The 13,598-nt window shown below is 41.8% G+C and overlaps 1 protein-coding gene across 4 annotated transcripts in view; it reads right to left on the bottom strand.

Annotated features, from left to right (window-relative positions):
• The window catches only part of ARHGAP24 (Rho GTPase activating protein 24), a 492,834-nt gene that overhangs the window by 284,723 nt on the left and 194,513 nt on the right, over window positions 1-13,598 (bottom strand). The window lies entirely within an intron of this gene.

The following is a 13,598-nucleotide window of genomic DNA, read 5'->3' on the forward strand; positions in this document are numbered from 1 at the left end:
CTTGGCCAGTGCCAGTTCTGTCAACCTAACAGACTGATATCGATACAAGTTCACTCTTTGTCCACTAGCCGCTGCTTTTACAGATCCGTTCCCTCCCCCCACAAAAATATTGATAATAATATCAATATTTTGAAAGGAAATATTGATATTTTGAAAGGAAAGATCAAATGAAAGAAATAGTGATAAAATTATTGTTCTTAATTTCAATATTTTAGAGGTGATTTTTTTTCTTTAAAAAGTCCGTTTTTGAAAATAGCCGTGGAAAATCAATACATAAAAATCTGATCCGCAATGATAGAGAATAAGTGAATTAATGGAAAATTTGGTATGAAATCCGAATTGGACAGAATTCTAGTACATCCCTAGACCGGGTGCCATAATTACAGCAGTTCCTGTACAAAAGTTTAACAGAGCTTGAGGCTGTAATACAACAAAAAAAGTCCTATTGCCATGCAGTAAATAACCTCCCTAGCTCACTGTACAAGACATCACAGGCAAAATTAGTTCTACTGAAGTATCACCAATGCCCTTGAGGTTTTGTGCTCCTGACGACTAATGAAGAGGCACGGCTGACTGTCAGGGAGCAGTGTGGGAGGCATTCATCTTTCTGGCAGAAGCAATTAAATCCACTAGGCTTTCCGAGCATGATGCGCATTGAAGGAGTTAAAACTCCAGCCTTTGTTTTCCTTTAAGAGTTGGTAAGGATAAGCATCTATGATGTGTCAAATATGCTTAGGTATCTCTTGATAGCTCTTTGAAACGGTGGAACAGGAGGGACCCATACATTTGTATAATGATACATTAATGTAAAATGACCAGAAGCAGCTTGCCGGATGGGGTAGAACTGCTATGCTAGCTTCCCAGCGGATGGGTCGCTGTTGCTGAAGCAGCAAGGCAGTCACTGCATGGCAAATGGCAGAGCATGGCAGAGCAGATTGGTGCTCCTATTGGTGAATTTGCACCATGCCAACCTTCCCAGTGCTTTACCCCTCCCTCTCCCTCTGGGTAAGCAATAGTGACCCGCACCACAATGAGATGAAAGAACAAGGAAGTATAAACCCAACCTACAGAAATGAAGAACAATACAGATTTGGGTTTGTATATGTGTCTAAAAATATTAATACTAAAGTTAATAAAATAAAGAAACATGCACAGCTTTAATTTCTAACAGGACAACAATACCAATAAATAAAATGTCCAAAAATTCTATGTTATTGACATGTATATGGAATATATCAAAATATCAACCGATATAGTCAATAACAGAGTTTTCAGAGATTTTATTTATTGGTATTTTTCCTGGTATTGTTTTCCCTATGTTGTAAATATATGTATTTGTTTGAGATTAAAGTTGGACATTTTTCTTTATTTTATTAATGTTGGTTTTAATATTTTTTAGACACAGATAAATAAACCCAATTCTGTATTGCTCTTCAAGCAGTAGTGAACCACCTGTCACGAATTTAACATAATGGCTCTGCCGAATCCTGCAAGCTGCTTCTGAAAATGATGCAGACATTCCGTCATTCAGCTGTTGAATAAATGACAGTGTGATGGCCTTTTATGCTAGGTACCTTCAGGCATTTGAGGCAAATGTGTGTGAGATAAAATTAGGGAGAGATGGGGCATGGACACAAGCCACACTCTCGAAAATCCCATGTACGCTGGCTGCACTTCAGACCTACCTGCATTGGGATTCTAATTCAAGTGAGCACACTGAGAATCTTCCTTGTAACTGGGAAATGCATTCAGCTGAACACTCCTAGAGACTGTCCCTTGAGCCCCACTATCCCAATGCAGGAGGATCTGAAGTGGAGACCTTTTGGCACATGCAGAGACTTTGTGGGTGGGGCTTGCTTCTGAAAATGACACAGACATTCCATCATTCAGCCTTGAGTTCTAATATCATAAAAGAGATTCTAGTATTGTGACTTTCCTATTAGTATATAGGATGTTTAATCTTATTTACACTGGTTAATATCCAATCAGTCACATTCTGAACCAACTGAAGATAATGGATGGCATTCAACTAAGTCATAGAGGAGATCCTTTAAAATTAGTGGAGTTAAGTTAGTCATGAGTAACTTAAGTGCATTAATTTCAAGGGTCTGCTCTGAGTATGACTTAGCTGAATGTGCACTGATGTGTTAAAAGTATGCTGTTTCTGAACAGTAGGAGAGAATGTTAGTTTCATGAAATAAGATCTCCATCATGAGCCAAAAGAAAATAATCTTGCTTTGCTGGACATGTTGAAACACTCTGAGGATTTTAGTTTAAAAACTAACAGACCATCACATCTGACATAGTAATTACTCATTAAACCCTTTGTGCCAAAAAATGCCCCATTTTTCCTTTTCTCACATTCTGAGCTCAGCAGAAATGAAAAAAAATATGTCTTGAGAACTGGTGTCTGGAAAGCCTGTCGAAAATAATCCAATGCATCATAGCCATACTCCGCAGGGCAGATTGCAGCATTTTGCATATCCTGCAATTAGCCATCATTTTAGAACCATATGTTTTCTCAATCACATAACCTTCTGCTTTGATGCTACCCTGGCATCCTGTTCCCAGACATACTGGGTGCAAGCCAGACAAAGTTAGCCTTACTTATATCTCCCTGAAATGAATGGTACTTGCAGCCAAATTTTATACTTGTTTCTGCAGAAAAAAGACCAATGAGTTCAGTGGGACTAGCTCACAAGTTTGTGTGTATATACATAAGAACATAAGAAGAGCCTGCTGGATCAGGCCAGTGGCCCATCTAGTCCAGCATCCTGTTCTCACAGTGGCCAACCAGGTGCCTGGGGGAAGCCTGCAAGCAGGACCCGAGTGCAAGAACACTCTCCCCTCCTGAGGCTTCCAGCAACTGGTTTTCAGAAGCATGCTGCCTCTGACTAGGGTGACAGAGCACAGCCATCATGGCTAGTAGCCATTGATAGCCCTGTCCTCCATGAATTTGTCTAATCTTCTTTTAAAGCCATCCAAGCTGGTGGCCATTACTGCGTCTTGTGGGAACAAATTCCATAGTTTAACTATGCGCTGAGTAAAGAAGTACTTCCTTTTGTCTGTCCTGAATCTTCCAACGATATATTAAACCCCAAACTGGGCTCTTAATGTTCCACTGATTTTATTCCCCACTTTCACTAGATTCAGTCCATTACATAGATTCAGTCCATTACATAGTAGCCCAGGGATGGGGATGGGGAACCTGCAACTCTCCTCATCCCATAAACCATTAACTATGCTGGCTGGAACTTCATTGTTGTCATACAGCAAGGATGGGGAACCTGTGGTTCTCCAGTTGTTGTAGGATACCATCAGACCCAGTGAGCAGGGCCACTGGTCAAGGATGATGGGAGTTGTTGGCCATCAACATTTGGAGTCATGGAGAAATATCAAGGTTGCAAAGCTCAAGATGTTAAAATATCTCCAGCTGGTGAAATGAAGACAGCATCCATCTATTCAGGTCCCTTGGCTTAACATTTTAACTAAACCATCAGGGCATCATCATACCAACAGCAAAGTGCTTCTACTTCATGTAACAATCATGCCGTATCTAGAATAGGCCCCAGGTGTTCACCATTTTACAGAGTGCTTAGAATACACACAAGCAAAAACAGCTTGCTGGTTTCCTTTCCCCCATACCTGTCCTTGAGATCAGAGTCTCAAGAAAACTAGTTCATTCTTTCCAGTGAAATTGAAATTTCAAAAGGGAGCGCAGCATCTTGGGAGAAAGACGTTGCTAGGATGAAGAAATGAAAACATACCGCACCAGTGGGAGCAACACAATTTGATATCAGTCTGTGAATACAAGAGCCAGAGCAGTAAAAAGATTAAGAAGAAAAACACTATTTACAGCCCACCTGGCAATCCCCCATGAGAGTTTTCAGGAGTTGGATGGTGTCAAATGTTTTTAAAAGTGCACCCACCTCCCTCATCCTTCCTGCCTAATGAAATAAAAAACATTTTGATACATCTCACAGTGCTTTCAATTGCTCATTTTTTTTTTTTACTGTGGAGGTGATTTAACAGCAGGCTGCGGTTGCTGGAAGTGAGCCATGGAGGGAGCCTGTGCCATTTTTATTCCTAAACTATGGAACTTTCTAAGTAACCCAGGGAAAGTAATGCATACTGAGCTAAGATAGGAAACTATTGCAGTCTCTTTTTCTTAGCAGGAAAGTGACTCCACACAGCAAGAGCCATAAAACCTTAAAGTCCTTGGCACCAAGCTACCTGAAGCACCCTCTCCTTTTATATGAAACTGCCCTGGGTGAGGTTGTCTTTCTCTGTATTTGTGTACCACCAGCAACTGAAGACATTCCCTTTTAAAATAAACTTTTGATTCTGTTGCTGCTGAATGTATTGATTGCTGCTGCTGCTGCTCTCTAGAGTCTTGCTTTTTTTGCACCTATTTTTAGTCTGATCATTTCTATTTTAATGGCTGGATTATTGTTTTTATGTCTGCTTTCATATTTGTAAGCTGCTATGAGCATCTCCTTTCTGGAGAGGAAAAGCTGTGTATAAATGTTTAAAAGAAATATCAAATAAATAAAACCTGAAATATGAATACACCGCCACATTTATGTAGCACAGGGGGCTTATTGGACTAAAAGTTGCACAGCACTCAAAGACAGAGGGGGCATCCTGGTCTGGTTTGAGGCCAGGGACAGCAAAGCTGGTCAGTACCATGGAGAGCTCCAAGTGAAGAACTTGTTCCTGCAGAGGCAAAGTGAGCCCTTTAAAGCCTCTGCCCCCAAACCCTATCTCCCAGGCTCCGCCTCCTCATCACGTCCTTAGTTTTTAAATGGCCAACCCGATAGCCTGAAGACAGGCACTCCTCCTACATTCCATGGCCTCCTGCCTCATGCACTCCCTGCACTACTGCACTGTTGAGTTATTGTGAGAGGGATTTGGTTCCTCAGGGGAAGGTGCCCATGAGAGCTCTGGCTGTGGCTCTACAGTTCCCAGTGGTTGTTATGTTGGCTCCTGTCGACCAATCTTCAGCAGCATTCTCAGAGCCCTGAACCTCTTCAGCCTCCAACCTCTTCAGCCTCCAACTCTGTACCATGATCATTGCTGGAGTCATGTAATAGGGCAACTCTAGAGTCATGTCATGGGGCAACTCTATCACTTAGTCATAATGTAGGCCAATGTGGGCTATTCTTGGCATCCCCTCCTCCCCCTTAGCCAATCAGTCAGGACTCAAGAACAGGGCCATGATTTCTGGGCAACAGTGATGCATCTGGAATCCCTACACACATGTACCAATGCCTACTTGAGCTTGGGATACAGAAAGCCTTGTGTATTTTGTTAATGCCCATTCCTGCTCACATGTGGACTCATACACCTTGGTTTCACTAATACATACATTAATAGTCATACCTGTCACCAATGAAACACAAGTTTTGGGGCCTATCCATGGTGCACCACAAGGAAGTTGTCTCTTGTGAACAGGGGGATCTGGCAATATTTGCTCTCCAGAGTGGGAGATTACTCCAAGACTCCAACAACTATCCTTATGTGACAGGGGAAGGGGTATAAGTGAGATGTTAAGCCTTCTGTTTTTCAGGGTTAGAGTTTAGTCCAGCTCTAACCATTGTTCTATAACATTGCTTGCTTTTGAAATTTTGAACTGATCGTCTGCTTACCCTTTAATATGTACCTTTCCACTCTGAATTTTAATTAGAGCACTGAAGTTGCCATTCTGAGTGAGGAGGGACCATAGCATCATGGGAGAGAACATGTTTTGTATACAGAAGGTCCCAGGTTCACACACAGATGGACAACCTACAGCCCCTGAGGGCACATGTGCTCTGACCTCGCTCCTGGCACCTCCTGAAGCTGTCCTATTCATCTGTCCTACCAGTGTTCCTTCCATTCATTTCCTCCTCATTTTCCTAGTTTTTAAAAGTGTTTCCTCCTCTTTCTACATAATTCCAGAACATTTTATCAACATTTAATTTGAAAAAGATGCATTGATTTTTTAAAAAACCTTTTCCCTAAACTGGGAGGGGAATTAAAATCTGGCAGTTGTTGAGAAAGTAAGATACAATAACATTTCTTCAGTTCTTACTGAAGTCTTAATACAGTTTCCAATTCTGAAATTTGAAGATATTATCCAGGTTGGCAACAATAATCTATTTAATCATCCCTCCTCCCCAGAAAAGGAAGGAAGGGGTGGGTTACAAGATCCGTTGCCTTGCATAAACAAAAGGTAGTGATCTCCCATGTTCCTTCCAGTTTGTGTAATCAATAAAATCAAACCAAACAGTAAAAAAGATGTCTCTCCTGCTTTGATCTCATGCTACCCACAATTTATGAGTTAGGGCACAATCCAACTCACCTTTCCGCCAGGCTGGGGTGAGTTGGATGCTGCAGAGCCTGGGCTGCACAGGCAGGCTCCTGGCTGTGCTGGGCTCCACTGACCTCTGCTGGCAGCAATTCTCTGCCGTGGCTGTGCCGTGGTGTCGCCAAGAGCCTGCTGGCGCTGCTGAGGGTCTGCCAGGAATAGCCAGCCCAGGGGACAGAGGGCTAGTGGAAGCTGGCAGGAGCCCTGAAAATGGGGTGTTCCAAGGGTGTGGCGAGGCTGGAGCCATGGGGGGACTGACCAAAAGGCCAGTGCAGTACAATAATTTTAATTATGTCCCATTGTGACCTACGGGGAGTGCTTATTCCCTAGGAAACCTGTTTGTCAGAGCTGGCACTTCTGGGCCAGCCTGTGCACGTGGCTTCTGCCAGAGCCGGCATTCAGCCAGGCCAGTGGTTCCTGAGTGGGAGGAGGACCCCACGGAACTTTCCACCAGCTCCTCCTCTGCCAGTCACCCCTCTGCCAGCTTCCCAGCATTTGGATTGCTCTGTAAGTTTCTCTAACAAAGCGAAATGCCACACATAATCATACCATTTATCCAACGAGAAATTGTATTATGGAAGACACATAGAAAGTTAATGTATTTTATTAGATGAAGTGGGGATGGAACCAACATAGTTTTTAAAAAAATCTAAATGGCTATTTAAAAATGTAAATACATTTTATGTGCATATTTCATTGCAACACAAAGGCTAAATTAATCCCCATTAACATATTTTGCTCTCTCTTTCACCCTCAGACACAGAATTCGAATACCACACAACAATCCAACTCCCTCTCACATTCTTAGAATAATTTACTCGTATCACCGACAAAGAAACAAGAAAAGGAGAAAATGTTTTTGAAGCTGCCCACAGATTTAACATACAGATGCAAGATTGTACCCAGTTGCCTTTGGAATGATAAAGGAAAGCACAACATTAATTGTGTGAACAGCGAGGAATTGTCAGGCTAAGAAAATCAAGTTTCAGTGCTTTGCCATTGCAATATAATGCTCTAGAATGTTGTTTGAGCTCTGCATCCCACCCCAATAAAATAAAATAATTTATTTAAACCATGTCTATACTGCATCAAAGTGGTTTGCAGCCTAAATTAAAGCATCAAATAAAGCACCACAAAATATCAAAATAAACATTACAGATAGACATCAAATAAAAAATACTCATTTAAAGCAGCATAATTAACAGGAAAACGAAATATTATCTCAAACATACAATATTATGGATAAAAATTAAACACAAAAATACAATAAACTCCACTAAACAGCATCATTGGTAACTAAACAAAATAACTGGAACAGAAATTGCACCCACACTTTACCCACCCAAACACAGATTGACACAGTAACCTTTTCCCAAATCCATCTTTACCAATCCTCCACATCCACATCTTGCTCTCATAAAGAGTGTGATTAAAATTCATTTGCCACTACCCACCCTGCAAGTGGAAATTTGGATTCCCTCCCTTTGGAAAGTGCCCATGCCATCTTACAAATGACGTTTTGGAAGCTCTTCCCCTCCCAAGTTTCATAAGTGGTGAAAGGTGAATTGACTTTTCTCTCTCTCTCCCCCACCACTGCTGCAATATGGCAGCAAGGCAGGCTCAAAGATCTCTGGGAAATGACAGTTTTCCTAGAGCATCTTGTTTATGCATTGCTGCTTGTAGCAGACAAGGGAGGGGAGAGGGAAAGATTCCTTCCTTCCTTCCTTCCTTCCTTCCTTCCTTCCTTGTGCTGCTACAGCTACCAGGAATGTAAGTGCATGAATGGGATGGAAGGAAGCAGTGCTGAGGCTTGTGGGTGAGTGGAAGAGAAGAGCTGAGTTCTTTAGCTTGAGTGCACTTTCTAATAGGAGGAGGAGGAGAGAAATGTGCAACACTGCATTCAGCATTTCATTGATTCAGCATATCCAAAATCAGGAGACCCTTGAAAGGAGAGCATGAAATATGAAAACACAGATGCTACCGCTTGCAAGTTCAGGTTGTCAGAACTGAAGCTGCAGGGAGTGTACAATGTTACCATGATGCATGGGTGCCTTTGCACACAAAGGGCTCATCCAGACGACTGCAAAATGTGTGACACGCACGCTATGTGTGTTTATTATTTTTCGGTCGTCCAAATGACGTCGCACGGTGTCACGCATTTTCACGGGTTAAATCTGCTCCTTCCAATACCGGCAAAAATGCGATTTCCTGTTTGAAATTGGGAATTTCATTGGGACATTTTTTTTCATTGGGAAACAGCGAACAAAAAGGCGAAAAGTGAGGACTATCAGCTGACAAACCGGATATGGAAACGGTGGATTATCCCGCTCCGTTTGGATAAGCCCATAGACTAGAATGATATGGCAGTATCCAAGTCACTCATTCCATTGGGGAACCCCTAGAACAGATTTAGGGGGCATATGTGGGAGCAGAGGGGAAGTTCCACTGAGCAAGTGGAAATTCTTCTACTGATGTATACGTTGGTTGCTATCCATAGATCATAAAATTGAAAGGGATCGCAAAGGTCATCGAGTCTAATCCCTGCTGATGCTAGAAATCTGCTACATAAAACAATCTTTGTTGTTGGGTTTTTTCCTTGGTGAAAAATAAAGCCAGTGGAGGAGGATGTGCAACGTTATGTAAGGATAATACTGCAAGACATCTATCCAGATAAGAAGAATAGTACAAAAATCCCGAAAGCAATCATCTTCTGCTACTTCCCAGTGCTACTATTAGTAACAGATTGCTGGCCTGGACAAGTCATGGAGAAACATTATCCTGTTACTACGCCATTAGGATCAATAAGGGACTTTTAAAAACAATACACCATGCACAGCAGTAGTGAGAGAATGCCCATCTTTGAATTAATTTGATTAATTAATTAATTAATTGAGCTTCCATCAGTGGCACCAGAGAGGTAAGGATGCTACGAATGGCTCCAGATGTGAAGCTACATATGTGTCCCCAAACAAGCTGTAGCAAGGGACAACTGGATGTGCAAACTGTTTTGCAGTTTAACCAACTACATGTGATAGCAACAATTATCCAGATTTGCACTGTGAAAATCCTGTTTGCTTTTGCAGATAAGCATCCTGAAACTTTGATGTCAGTGTCAGTGCACAGGAAGATGGATGTAAGGAAATACATTTTGTATATCTCCAAAGGAAGATATTTTTAAATCAGATTGTGTACATTTTGAATATTTAGCTATCTACTTTTAAAACTGTAAACCCATGCTTAGCCTGAAACCTTTTCATCAAGATTTCCAGAGTTAAGAGAAGTTGAGCAATTATGTCTGCTTTCAGAGTTAGCCGAGATTTAGGAAGATTGGTCCATTTGCTTTCTGGTCAACTTGGCAGTCTAAGAAAAAGCAAAAAAACTCAATCGAGGTTTGAGACATTATGTGATGCATATTGTTTTCTGTGCCAGCATTTCCTGCTTACAAAATGCTGCCAATACTCAGAACTGTATAAAAAACCAGGCTACATGCATGCTAGACTAATCCCAAGCATCCAGGTTTGGTGTGGGTATTTTATATTTGTCAATAGTACCTAAAATCAGCTCAGCTCCTGTAGCTACACAGAACAAAAAAAAGATATATTTATGGTCTAGGGACCAAAGGGGTTTTGCACAAACAGAAATGGGTTGATACTGATTGATGCACCAACCTGAGATTGCAAAACATGACGAGGTGTGGATGAGAGATGGCGCAGTGGCTGCAAATACAATTTTAATTCTGGATAAAAGGACTGGCGCCTCTGTGAGATGGAAGCTGAACAAAGGCAAAATTCCATTGGTGGTTCTCCTTAATAAAGAAAGGTATGAACATTATTGCTCTAAGTATAGAGATTAAATACTCTATAAGTGGATTTCAGGCCTGATTCAAATATTCATATTACTCCTAAATAGAAAGGTTACATAGTGAGCATGCTGGGCTGAAAAGGAGAACCACTGTAGCAACTGAGTCAGAATAGAAGCTTTGCAAGAGCCTGGGGTGCTGTCAATCTAACTCACATCAAGTTTTAAGTAGAGCTGTACACAAATGGCCTCTTGATATTCTCCACACTATTGATGGACAAAGAAACTGGAAGCTGATTTCACTGAATTTCTACACGAAGAGAAGATGTTCTCCAATAATTTTGTGGGGATGGAGCACATCATTAGCAGTGGTAGGTTTTTCTGTTGCCACTAAAAGTGCCAGATTTTTATTTTATTTTTTTCTGAAACTATGAGGGCAACCTGGCCACCATTTTACATCCTCCACAATACCCTAGAACCAACATTTTCAGGGCATTGTGGAGAGAAAAAGACAACCACCACAAAATGGTGGAGAATATTTGGAGAAAAATATTTGGGCTCCTGCTGGGAGGAAGGGCGGGATATAAATCAAATAATAAATAAAATAAATAGATAAAAATATGCCTCGTATAAGTTTAATTTGCCACAAGGCATAGCACATGTTCCTACTGTTGATCTGTAAGCACAGACACATGCGGTGATGACAAGACTCATGGTAACAGAATCCACAGCTAAACTAGGTGGTAAACATAGTCCCATATACCTTGCCTTAGAACACACTGGCTTTCTAGAGTAAGAAGTGAAAAGGAAATTATGCAAATCAACATTCAGTTAAAAACCACTGTCCTATCTATACATATCAGCATTCAAGCCATAAAAATACTGCCTCCATTGCTAGTTCAAAGCAGCCTAATCTGGAACATAGTTCCCACACAGAAAATTCTGTAATCATATGCCAAAATGGATGAGAGTGGAGGAAGCTGAACAAGGAAAACTGGATACGGTTTAGATCTTTCCCCCATAGTTTCCCCAGGGAAATAATAATCAAATGCATCTGACTAACCTCTCTGCCCTTCAGCTGCATCAATTAACATTTAGCCATGGATTCCACTCTTGTCCAGCCTACATTTGTCTGTATTGTTTTGCAAAAATATTTCAACTCTGGAATTTCATGGTTTTTAAACCTAAGAGGAGGTGTGTCTCTCTTCAACTGGCTTTTTAATATTTATTTTTTTACAAAACTTACACACAAACTTTATGCGCAAACAAATCAACATACAAATAGTGTTGATGGGGGACTATAAATGCTATAGGAGTCAGATTTTTCCTCCACTAGCTATGAAGAAAGCATAATTCGAGAACTCTCTCTCTCTCTCTCTCTCTCCCCTCCCCCCTCTCTCCAGGAAGACCCTGAACCACAAAGTGATGATGTGATGAATATTCTAAACTAGTACATATATTTAGCAACAGCTTCTAACTATATTCCCATCAGGAATCTCCTTCCCTTATCGATGGGCTCATCCACACGGTGATTTAGTGTATGTGTGCTGCTACTTGCATCCCCTTGTAATTCACATGGCTCACATGATGTTGCAGCAAGCAGAAGTTATCACACAGTTTTCCCCTTTAAATCCATATTAATTCAATCTGAAAATGAAAGGAAAAACCATCTCAGCTGTGCTAAGCTCCTTCTTGTAGATGCTTTGCTTCAAAGTTTTTTTAGTGGGCGGGCTCTCTTATGCCCCATCGCCCACTCCCTCTCTCTCTGCTACCCGCAAAAGTTGCCACAGCCACTGCCTACTTTGCCTTTCACTCACTCCCCCCTGTCTGCCTTTCACTCAGGCTTGGACAATGGAGAAGGGGAGGGGGGGGGTCTAGTCTTTTTTTTTTGTCAATTGCACACCAAGGCGATCTCCCGTCTTCAGCCTTGAATCAGAGGGAGTAAACATGTAAAATTAGAGGGCGGGGCCACAAAGAAACAGCAACACTAATCTTTCCCAGAGGAACGCCTACTAGTGTGAATGGAAAACAGAGGATTTGAAGCTACCATTGAGAATGAAGTGTGGACCTTGCAAATCTATCATGACAATAAAACCAGCGTCTTTAGTACAAAGGTAAGCTCCCGTATGGATAAGCCCTATGTTCTTCCTGGTCACAGCTGATGCTGCCATTGGACAAACTGAATATTTGTCCATTACGCTAAGCCTGCAGGGAATGCTAGAGAAAGACAGCTGCTGCCTACCATTGGTTCCAAGCTGGAGTGCAACAGGATTTCGATTTGCCAAGAAACTGCAGGACACACTAAGAATCTACTTCACCAGATAAGGTGCGGGGGGTGGGGGGTACCCATTATGGGGAACCATGTGTGAAAAATCATTCTCTGTTCAGAATGACCTATTACTTCACCCCAAATTGTTAAGGATGAGCAGGAAATGTTTGCTTCACTAGTATTGCTCTTTTATTTATGTGCTCTTTCCATTCTTCATCACGTAGTGCTACCATGTCTGCTGGTAAATGTACAGAATTATTATAAAATACCACAGGGGTAAAGCCAATCTACATAAAGTCTTGCCACAGGCATACCAAAAGGAGGAAAAGAGAGAGGGAGATCCAAGTCAGTGGCGCCTGGTGGCTCCATGTCAGTGGGGCAGTGGAATCCACTCCAGGTTTTAGTCTGAACTTTCAAGGTGCTGAGACTGCCACTTTTGTAGTGGTAGCCAAAGCATTAGTCCCACAGCCATTTCAAGCCTGCCTGCCTGGAGTATTGGAAGTCTGAGCCAGTTGTAAATTCTGACCATGTGATGTAGGGACATTATTCCCTGCAGCAACATTGGTAGCTTCTCAACAGAGGGAACTGTGCCCTCCAGACTATTTTCTAGTTTCTACTGCTGTCTAGCACCTTCATTATGGATGGACAAGGGATGCTACTGGAGCAATCAGCTCAGCAGAGGTCAGGTGACCTAAGAGGCTCATTGGATTCTGCCTAGCCCTAAAAAGGTTTTGACTCTGGGTTGCTTTTGAACATGAAATGTGTCACTCAGATACAGCTATGCTGTTTTCAAACTGTCTGTCCCTGCATAACTCCTTATTAACTTGATTGCTCATTTGCTTTCCAGATTGGCAGCCTGCTTTGAAAACTAGCCCTGGCCTTCTGATCCTACCCCTAGAATCATAGAGTTGGAAGGGAACTCAAAGGTAATCTAGTCCTACCCCATGATGCACCTCACCAGGGAGAGCATTCTACAAATGTGGAGCTGCCATTGAGAAGGTCCTGTCATAGGTCAGCGTCAATCTGCCCATTTTCTTTACAGCTAAATCACTGCGCTATTATGAAGTGCTTGCTTCACTTGTTATTACCTAATGTTAACACATCAAACTCTTTAAGGTATCTTTCAATGCCAAGAGAGTCTAGAAATCTAAAGCAACCTCTACTGTGATAAATACACACAAA

The sequence above is a fragment of the Rhineura floridana genome, chromosome 9 (genome assembly GCF_030035675.1).
Source record: "Rhineura floridana isolate rRhiFlo1 chromosome 9, rRhiFlo1.hap2, whole genome shotgun sequence".
Lineage (NCBI taxonomy): Eukaryota > Metazoa > Chordata > Lepidosauria > Squamata > Rhineuridae > Rhineura > Rhineura floridana.